This window comes from Oncorhynchus masou, unplaced genomic scaffold (genome assembly GCF_036934945.1).
Source record: "Oncorhynchus masou masou isolate Uvic2021 unplaced genomic scaffold, UVic_Omas_1.1 unplaced_scaffold_6149, whole genome shotgun sequence".
Classification (NCBI taxonomy): domain Eukaryota; kingdom Metazoa; phylum Chordata; class Actinopteri; order Salmoniformes; family Salmonidae; genus Oncorhynchus; species Oncorhynchus masou.
The window spans coordinates 5,001-16,494 of record NW_027012576.1 but is presented as its reverse complement, the minus strand read 5'-3'; the positions used below and the strand labels follow the sequence as shown (position 1 = coordinate 16,494).

The following is an 11,494-nucleotide window of genomic DNA, read 5'->3' as shown; positions in this document are numbered from 1 at the left end:
ATTTTTGTTCAGTATGTATAGTTGGCTAATAGACAGAGGCGCTGTCCATTCAGCACCATGCCACGGAGCTCCACTAAACCTACCTGTACGGAGACGCCGTCCATTCTGCGGTTCTGAATCACGGGCACGGACTTAACTCACTTTAAAAAGTCATGTGTAGATTTTCCTTTTGTGATTTCGTGATTTTCGTCATTCTTTGGTCGATTTTGTTTATCTTCATGCGTCCTTGTCGATTGTAGGCCTGATGTAGGCTATTATACATTTGATTTCAATGCCTGTGTAGGATTTATCTGTCGTAGTTGGTATTAGTGGTCAGCTGTTTTATACACTGGTTGCTTTCACCTTGATGTCCGCATTTGAAGTTGGGATGGTTTTGACTTGATAGCGTGTATTATGCATCTATTTCATGTTCGCAGTTTGCGCGATTCCACAAGTAAATTAGTCAATTCATGATAAGGTTGAGTAGTGGTTGACATTGTAGCCTACACGCAGTTCCACATTCCTTTACAACAAATAGTGCAATGATAATTAATGCCTGGGGTAATTTCTATTAGTTTTAGCTGTTCTCCAAAATAGCATTTTAGAGTTGAAAAATTAAGTATAAATGCAGTAAATGAGCTTCAACCATAGGTTTAGAAGAACTAATGCAACTAGTACAGTAGCATACAGTCATTGTACAGTAGGCTATTCCCATTTCCGGGTTATGAGACAGACAGCGTGGTAAGCAGCATCACAGGCTGGAAGTGTTTGGTTTGATGAAATCAGGAAGTTGACGTTTTTCCTTTGCAATCCGTGCTTGTGAGTGTTCCTTCGGCTATTTTGTCTTCGGTTAAACTTTCACTTTGGATGTACCGAAGTTTAGCCTGTTCAATGCTTTAGAATCGCAAAATCAGTACCATTCGACAGTGCTTGAACACTGCGGACAATGCGGTGAGTAAAAATTCCTTATCAACCACACTCATTAACGAGCAACAAGTGCGCACGTTTCGCAAACAAATGTGTCTACTTGCTGTCACTGGACGCACGTTTGGCACGTTTCTGAGTTTATAAGCCTAATAAAGTAAACTTGTTAAAGAATCAAGAGCATGCACACAGTGTGTGGTTTTAAAGATGCGGCATGTGTAAACCAAAGTGAATTAACTGAAGTGTCGTGTGTGTTCAAGGCCGCCAGAAATAGTAACGTCTCTGTTTTTATAGTTCTGGCTGTAGACTAGTGTGTTTTACACAGAGATCATTTAAAAATACAAATTCACTAAATTAGGCAACTGTGTCTGGGTGGGTATAATTTGTGGAACGGGGTGGGTATAATTTGTGGAACTGGGTGGGTATAATTTGTGGAACGGGGTGGGTATAATTTGTGGAACGGGGTGGGTATAATTTGTGGAACGGGGTGGGTATAATTTGTGGAACGGGGTGGGTATAATTTGTGGAACTGGGTGGGTATAATTTGTGGAACTGGGTGGGTATAATTTGTGGGACTGGGTGGGTATAATTTGTGGACTGGGTGGGTATAATTTGTGGGACTGGGTGGGTATAATTTGTGGGACTGGGTGGGTATAATTTGTGGAACTGGGTGGGTATAATTTGTGGAACGGGGTGGGTATAATTTGTGGAACGGGGTGGGTATAATTTGTGGAACGGGGTGGGTATAATTTGTGGAACGGGGTGGGTATAATTTGTGGAACAGGGTGGGTATAATCTGTGGAACGTTCCAACAGGAATCTGTTCCAAGAACTTTGTGAAGTACAAGGATGTCAACAAACAACCCATTCAAAGTAGCACGATCACTTCACATAGCTGTTTATTGTATATGGGTCTGAAACAATAACATGAGAAGTCATAAAAGTTGTAGTATAAAACTTCTCGAACTAGACACAAGTACATTATTCTAATTAAGGCATCTCAACAACTATAGTTGTAAATGTTGGGTGGCAATTTGTGTATCCATTAACTTGTTGTTATGCAATATGAGTGTGTGACTGCTTTCACTTTCTCTAGATCAAAACTATGTCTGCCTGCCTGCCTGACTGGCTGTGTTTTGCAGGGCTCTGACTAATGGCCTCTCCCTCTGTCCTCACTCCTACCACAGCCCATCTCTGACCAGGGTCTTCCACCACACCAGTGACTCAGACTGGGACCAGTCCCACTGACCACCACCACCCTGTGCTGGTGCTAGTTCAGTCCTGCCCTGCTGTGGAGGAGGAGGCATGTCCTACTGGTCAGTCGGCCTCTCCAAGGCCACTGGAGACACACAGAGCAACAACATGGAGGAACAAGAAAAACACGATCTTGAACAAGATGGTGAGAGAATTCACTTTTACTGTATTGTACTTATCTCAAAGAGTCTTTTCCTTATTCCTTACATTGGAGGAGAATGTCCAAGGTCCCATCAGACCTTTAGAGAAGGATATGAGTAGAAAGAATGCAAGGAATCAAGGAAAGATGGCGTGATAATGAGCCATAGGCTGGATAATGTGTTTTCCTTGGTTGTGGTTAGTACTGGAACATTCTTTGTGTGTCTGTGTTTCCAGTTCATCCCTCTGCCAAAGTCCTGTGTCACTGTGTCTTGTTGCAGTTCCGCTGACAATGTAACATTGTTCAATACATGACCAGTGTGGCTCTCAGGCTACTGGTGAAACATAGAGATACTGTATCAATTAGTGTGTGTGTGTGTGTGTGTGTGTGTGTGTGTGTGTGTGTGTGTGTGTGTGTGTGTGTGTGTGTGTGTGTGTGTGTGTGTGTGTGTGTGTGTGTGTGTGTGTGTGTGTGCACATACACATTTTACTATACTAGTAAACCAAATATAATTCAGAGAAGTGAGGACATTTCGCTGGTCCTCACTTGTAAAAAGGCTATTCAGGGTTTATGTTTAGGGTTAGAGAAAATGTGATTTTGAATGGGAATCAATTGTTGGTCCCCAAAAGTCCTCACAAGTTTAGTAAGACATAGCTGTGTGTGAGACAAGAGTTCAGGTAGTTTGTCTAGGCATCTTGGTTGGACTGGGAGCTAGTATCAGCCAACATTATCATACTGTTTAAAAAAATGTTTTTTAGGTATTTAATTGTTGGTTAAGGGCTTGTAAATAAGCAGTTCACTGTAAGGTTGTATTCGGCGCATGGGACAAATACAATTTGATTTGATCCCCTTTAGATACTGTGTTCTGTTAGACTGATCCCAGATCTGTTTGTGCCATTGGCATAACAATCACCATAGGAGTTGTGAAGACTGCACAAACAGATCTGGGATCAGGCTACTGTTCCATGGCAGTTGGAGACGTTTTGACTGTGAACCAGCGGATTCAGAATTGGTGAGGCTCATGTCTGAGTGTCGGCTGTGAAGACAGAACTGAAACAACAACACCACTGGGTTCAGTCAAGTGGTGGCAGGCTGTATCCTTTAAATATAGCACTGTCTGAGGGTTCAGTCAGGTGGCAACTGACTGTATCCTGTTACTACTGAAGTCACTGCAGCACTGTCTGCAACAACAACACCACTGGGTTCAGTCAAGTGGTGGCAGCAGCACTACTGTATCCTATGTTACTACTGAAGTCACTGCAGCACTGTCTGAAACAACAACACCACTGGGTTCAGTCTGGTGGCAGCTACTGTATCCTGTTACTACTGAAGTCACTGCAGTACTGTCTGAAACAACAACACCACTGGGTTCAGTCAAGTGGTGGCAGCAGCACTACTGTATCCTGTTACTACTGAAGTACTACTGAATACTACTCTCTCTCTTCCACCCCTTTCTCTCCCTCCCTGACTCTCTCTCTCTTCCCCTTTCTCTCTTCTCTCCCTCCCCCTTTCTCTCTCTTCCCTCCCCTTTCTCTCCCTCCCTCTCCCCTGACTCTCTCTCTCCACCCCCTTTCTCTCTCTCCCACTCCCCTGTCTCTGTCTCTCTCCGTCTCTCTTTTCCTCTCTGTGAGGCTGTGTGCTAAGTGAAGTCCTCCCCAGTCCTCTATCCTGGGGGAAGCAGGCAGAGAAGAGAGGTGGAGGGTTGGGTTACACTCTGCAGGGATGGGTGGTGGGGTAGAGATCGATAGGGGATAAAGACTGAGAGACAGAGACATATCATCACTACCTTTCCTTTAGGACACTCCGGGAGGAGTCAGGGGGAGGGAGGGAGACTGGTGGCTGGGGCTGCCAAACAAAGAAGCACCCCCCCTGACACTGCTAGCCAGCCAGGGAGGTAGAGGGAGGGATGCAGAGAGAGCCATCGGCCATGCAGACAGGCTAGAGAGAGGCTCCTTGGATTTATACCACACTACAGAGGAAGGAGGGAAAGGCTGTATGAGAAAAGGAACAAGCGATCTGAATGCCATGGGGAGATGGGAGACTAGAGAAGGGTCCAGTCTCATAGTATGAACAGGTATGCTACAGGACATGTGGCTGATACCCAAGCCCAGAGTAACACTGATCACTGTAGTCACTGTGTAGCCAATGTAGCTAGCTGGGTGAATATAGTCTTGTTTACAGTCTGGAGCATATGTACAGGGCATGTTGTTGTACGTGTGGCTAAAGCTAATGCTACATCAGATTAGTGGTAAATCTGTGGGTTTAATGTACTTTAGCTGTGATTGACGCTAGTGTTAGCCTGTAGATTCTGATAGTTTACCAGTGCAGCTGTGTGTACTGTAGGCTAGTAGAGGCATGTTTTTAATTCAGAGAGAGATAGGGACCCTGAAGATTTAATTTTCACTCTGACTGACTGGGTTTTGGGAAATCTCTTTTTATGCTTGTGGCTATACACTTTGTGACTATACACTTTGTGGCTATACACTTTGTGGCTACTATACTTTGTGACTATACGCTGTGACTATACACTTTGTGACTATACACTGTGACTATACACTTTGTGGCTATACACTTTGTGACTATACACTTTGTGACTATACACTTTGACTATACACTTTGACTATACACTTTGACTATACACTTTGTGACTATACACTTTGACTATACACTTTGTGACTATACACTGTGACTATACACTTTGTGTATACGCTGTGACTATACGCTGTGACTATACGCTGTGGCTATACACTTTGGCTATACACTTTGTGGCTATACACTTTGTGGCTATACACTTTGACTATACACTTTGACTATACACTTTGTGGCTATACACTTTGACTATACACTTTGTGACTATACACTTTGTGACTATACACTTTGTGACTATACACTTTGTGGCTATACACTTTGTGGCTATACACTTTGTGGCTATACACTTTGTGACTATACACTTTGTGACTATACACTTTGTGACTATACGCTTTGACTATATGCTTTGACTATATGCTTTGACTATACGCTTTGACTATACGCTTTGACTATACACTTTGACTATACACTTTGTGACTATACGCTTTGACTATACACTGTGGCTATACACTTTGACTATACACTTTGTGACTATACACTGTGTGACTATACACTTTGTGACTATACACTTTGTGACTATACACTTTGTGGCTATACACTTTGTGGCTATACACTTACATTTACATTTTACATTTAAGTCATTTGGCAGACGCTCTTCTCACTTTGTGACTATACGCTTTGACTATACGCTTTGACTATACGCTTTGACTATACACTTTGTGACTATACACTTTGTGACTATACACTGTGGCTATACACTGGCTATACACTGTGACTATACACTTTGTGGCTATACACTTTGTGGCTATACACTGTGACTATACACTTTGGCTATACACTTTGTGGCTATACACTGTGACTATACACTTTGTGGCTATACACTGTGACTATACACTGTGTCTATACACTGTGACTATACACTGTGACTATACACTTTGTGGCTATACACTGTGACTATACACTGTGGCTATACACTTTGTCTATACACTTTGGCTATACACTTTGTGGCTATACACTGTGACTATACACTGTGACTATACACTTTGTGGCTATACACTTTGTGGCTATACACTTTGTGGCTATACACTGTGACTATACACTTTGTGGCTATACACTTTGTGGCTATACACTGTGACTATACACTGTGGCTATACACTTTGTGGCTATACACTGTGACTATACACTTTGTGGCTATACACTGTGGCTATACACTTTGTGGCTATACACTTTGTGACTATACACTTTGTGACAATACACTGTGACAATACACTGTGACTATACACTTTGTGACTACACTGTGGCTATACACTTTGTGGCTATACACTTTGTGGCTATACACTTTGGCTATACACTGTGACTATACACTTTGTGGCTATACACTGTGACTATACACTTTGGCCATACACTTTGTGGCTATACACTGTGACTATACACTTTGTGGCTATACACTGTGACTATACACTTTGTGGCTATACACTGTGACTATACACTTTGTGACTATACACTTTGTGACTATACACTTTGTGACTATACACTTTGTGCTATACACTGTGGCTATACACTGTGGCTATACACTTTGTGACAATACACTTTGTGACAATACACTTTGTGACAATACACTGTGACTATACACTGTGACTATACACTGTGACTATACACTGTGGCTATACACTTTGTGGCTATACACTTTGGCTATACACTTTGTGGCTATACACTGTGACTATACACTGTGACTATACACTGTGACTATACACTGTGACTATACACTGTGACTATACACTGTGACTATACACTTTGTGACTATACACTGTGACTATACACTGTGACTATACACTGTGACTATACACTGTAACTATACACTTTGTGACTATACACTTTGTGGCTATACACTGTGACTATACACTTTGTGGCTATACACTGTGACAATACACTTTGTGGCTATACACTGTGGCTATACACTTTGTGGCTATACACTGTGACTATACACTGTGACTGTACACTGTGACAATACACTTTGTGGCTATACACTGTGACTATACACTTTGACTATACACTGTGTGACTATACATTGTGTGACTATACACTGTGACTATACACTGTGTGACTATACACTTTGTGACTATACACTTTGTGACTATACACTGTGACTATACACTGTGACTATACACTGTGTAACAATACATTGTGACTATACACTGTGACTATACACTGTGTGACTATACACTGTGTGACTATACACTGTGACTATACGCTTTGACTATACACTTTGTGACTCTTCACTGTGACTACACTGTGTGGACTATACACTTTGTGGCTATACACTGTGTGGCTATACACTGTGTGACTATACACTGTGTGACTATACACTGTGTGACTATACACTGTGTGACTATACACTGTGTGACTATACACTGTGTGACTATACACTGTGTGACTATACACTGACTATACACTGTGACTATACACTTTGTGGCTATACACTGTGACTATACACTTTGTGACTATACACTTTGTGACTATACACTGTGTGACTATACACTGTGTGACTATACACTGTGACTATACACTGTGACTATACACTTTGTGACTATACACTGTGACTATACACTGTGACTATACACTTTGTGACTATACACTTTGACTATACACTTTGTGGCTATACACTTTGTGACTATACACTTTGTGGCTATACACTGTGACTATACACTTTATGGCTATATACTTTGTGACTATACACTTTGTGGCTATACACTTTGTGACTATACACTGTGTGACTATACACTGTGTGACTACACTGTGACTATACATTTTGACTATACACTGTGACTATACACTTTGTGGCTATACACTGTGACTATACACTTTGTGGCTATACACTGTGACTATACACTTTGTGGCTATACACTTTGTGACTATACACTTTGTGACTATACACTGTGTGTGACTATACACTGTGTGACTATACACTGTGTGACTATACACTGTGACTATACACTTTGTGACTATACACTTTGTGACTATACACTGTGTGACTATACACTTTGGACCCGTTGATTGATTGTTTGATTTAATATTTGGCATTGGGGGGGAATATATACATCCCTATATTAGGGTCGGCGTCCTTTTCAAGAGTGGTGACACTTTAGTAACATGTTGGTATTTCACTTTACTTCCTGAATTGACTGAGTTGAAAAGGAATCACCCCCAACCCTGCTACCTGTATAGATGCACTTTAGATCCAAGTTAAATAGTGCAAGGCTTTTAGATAGAATGACAGTAAGTGACAGATGTTTGTCAGAATTCAGCCAATGTTGGGTAGATCATTGATTTGAATTGATTAAATCACTGACTATTTCAACAGTATTACAGTGTGAAGTGTTGCTATTGTTGAATCTCCAGGCTTAATTGAAGGTATCAACGACACTGAAACGACATCTGTTCTAGAGTCGGTGCTGAGCCCGTCACATATGAACTAACTAGGTTATTGTACGTAGACTAGTAGGCTACAGCGTTTTTAAACAAGACATTGAAGGCCTGATGGGAGTGTTTGGTATCTTGATAGAAAATCAAGGTGTCCTCTAAAATACTTTTGAGACTTGGAAATCTTTCCATGGTGCTGGAACTGTAGCTCTCAAAAGAAACATCTCCTTATGTTGATTATCTTGATCTTTATTGATCATCAATGCCATTGGGCACCTTTGCCCTTTGTGTATTGATGGTGCCTTAAATTGTCATCTCTACATTACACTCTGACAGCTCCAGGTTTCCCTTCAGAAATACTTGATTTATCTCAATGGGGCTTCCTGGTTAAATAGTGTATCTTAGTAATCCCAGTGGTACAGGGATGTATGAGAGTCTACATCATAAACTCCTGCCTTAATAACGGACGTGAATGTGACGGACCTTATGGGGTTTATACCTTTAAACCTACCTACCTCAGGGGGTGAACAAGGGCAGAAGGGTGGAGGAAAATCTTTTGAAATGGAATGCAGCCCAGGATGGCTCCCCTCCTGTCCAATCACAGAAATGAAATGATTATGTATCCTGCTCCACAGAATGAGCCAATCACATAAATGAAATGATTATGTATCCTGCTCCACAGAATGAGCCAATCACAGAAATGAAATGATTAAGGATCCTGCTCCACAGAATGAGCCAATCACAGAAATGAAATGATTATGTATCCTGCTCCACAGAATGAGCCAATCACAGAAATGAAATGATTATGTATCCTGCTACACAGAATGAGCCAATCACAGAAATGAAATGATTATGTATCCTGCTCCACAGAATGAGCCAATCACAGAAATGAAATGATTATGTATCCTGCTACACAGAATGAGCCAATCACAGAAATGAAAGGATTAAGGATCCTGCTACACAGAATGAGCCAATCAATCAGCAGATTACTGAGATTGCTGTCACTCTGCAGACAATGCACCCCTATAGTAATGACAGACACACTGATCCAATGACCAGCCCTGTCTCTATGGGGACGATTGTATCGCATGTCCCTGTGCGTCCACGGTGACTTATTCAAATGCAGTTCATCTTCATTGAGACAGGAAGTCCCTTTGCTTAACACCTCTTCAATGCAGTAAAGGTGAGATTTCCTTCAACTATAATCCGCATTTGTTGAAAAGCGCCACATTTCGCCCCAGCGCCTTTTATGTTGATGAAACTAAAGAGAGGAGCATCCGTAAAATATATTCTGCTGTTCTGTCACGCTATGATGTCAGAAGGGAAAAACTGTGTTCACGGTTTGAAGTAATTTGTTCATTATTTGAGTTTCCTAAAGGGACGTGTCCGTTTCACCTAATAGGTCACTTTAATGAAGAGGAGAGTTGAGACACTGCCTGATCCAATACCCAATCTACCAACTAGGGTTACAACATTCACATCACTTTCCCCAAATTCCCAGGGTTTTCACAAATCCTAGTTGGAGGATTCTGTATTTTCTGCATATACCCTTCTGATTCTGGGAATCTTTTTACAGGGAGTATTGGAAAAGCTACCATCGTTTTGCAAGTCTACCTATACGTTCCTATAAGGGTCAGATTGTGTCATACACAGACACTCATATATCTGTGACGTCATAGGCCTACATCTTCACCTATCAGGAAACATTCTGCACATTGTGATGTGATGATCTCCACACTGATAACACATTTAGCTGGAGGAGGTGGAGAGGTGCGCTAGCTATTCTTGTGTTTACTGTTGGTGATGGACACATTTAGGAGGGGGAGGACTCTTCCTTGTTGTTCTGTCTATCAGATGGACAGATTTAGGAGGGGGAGGACTCTTCCTTGTTGTTCTGTCTATCAGATGGACAGATTTAGGAGGGGGAGGACTCTTCCTTGTTGTTCTGTCTATCAGATGGACAGATTTAGGAGGGGAGGACTCTTCCTTGTTGTTCTGTCTATCAGATGGACAGATTTAGGAGGGGGAGGACTCTTCCTTGTTGTTCTGTCTATCAGATGGACAGATTTAGGAGGGGAAAGAGGAGAGCACTCTGCTTGTTGTGCCGTCTGGTCTGTGCTCTGCTTTGCCCTTCAAGGTCTCTTCACACACACAGACTGGCCAGGAGGACAGTATTGACGCATTGGGGTGCAGGCAGGTCTAATGGCTACAGTCCCTCTGGCTTTCTCATACAGCCTTTATAGCCCAGTCAGACTCTCACCATATTAATTATGCATACATGTAGCAGCAGCAGCATGCCCACATCAGAGGGCTGCAGAGACGCTGCAGAGACGCTCAGGGCTGCAGAGACGCTCAGGGCTGCAGAGACGCTCAGGGCTGCAGAGACGCTCAGGGCTGCAGAGACGCTCAGGGCTGCAGAGAGCCAGGGCTGCAGAGACGCTCAGGGCTGCAGAGACCCTCAGGGCTGCAGAGACGCTCAGGGCTGCAGAGACGCTCAGGGCTGCAGAGACGCTCAGGGCTGCAGAGACGCTCAGGGCTGCAAAGGGACCCTCGGTTTAAAGGGACCCGGGCGGTTTAGGGACCCGCGCGGTTTTAAAGCCCAGCGGTTTAAAGGACCCGCAGCGGTTTAAAGGGACATGGCTACGCGAGTTTAAAGGAGACCTCAAGATAACCTCAGAATCACATACATACAACATACATGGGACCCGCGGGTTTAAAGGGACCCGCACGGTTTAAAGGGAAAGACATGGCTACAGTCTCTGAGTCTCTATATTAGATCACACAGAGGAATTGATCTTCTCAAGATAACCTCAGAATCACATACATACATACATACATGCATACATACATACATACATACATACATACATACATACATACATACATACTTACATTGTGTTGTAAGTGGATACAAACCAATCCAGGGTTGTGGATATTAGGGCACACAATGGGAAAAACAATGAGTGTTTCTTATTGGACAAGTCCATGTAGTCCCTCCCTGTTTCAGTCTGTTTTCCTCTTGTGCCTAATTAACACGATCCATGCCTAGTCCTTTAAGGTCACCAACTCAGGGCAACTATAATCTATATATACTGGAGATGTCTCTTGATACCAGGGCTGGGATTGATTCAATTTCAATGCAGAGGATGAATGGACATGTTTAAATTGCCCATTGCTTTTCTATGTGGAT

At 42.5% G+C, this 11,494-nt stretch overlaps 1 long non-coding RNA gene across 1 annotated transcript in view; it reads left to right on the top strand.

Moving 5' to 3' along the window:
- Nucleotides 1–713: 713 nt before the first annotated feature.
- Nucleotides 714–11,494, top strand: part of LOC135536414 (uncharacterized) — an 11,655-nt gene continuing 874 nt past the window's right edge. Inside the window, exons 1-2 of the long non-coding RNA XR_010454987.1 lie at nucleotides 714–930; nucleotides 2,090–2,301. This is a non-coding gene — a long non-coding RNA (uncharacterized LOC135536414). The remainder of the gene's footprint in view (nucleotides 931–2,089; nucleotides 2,302–11,494) is intronic.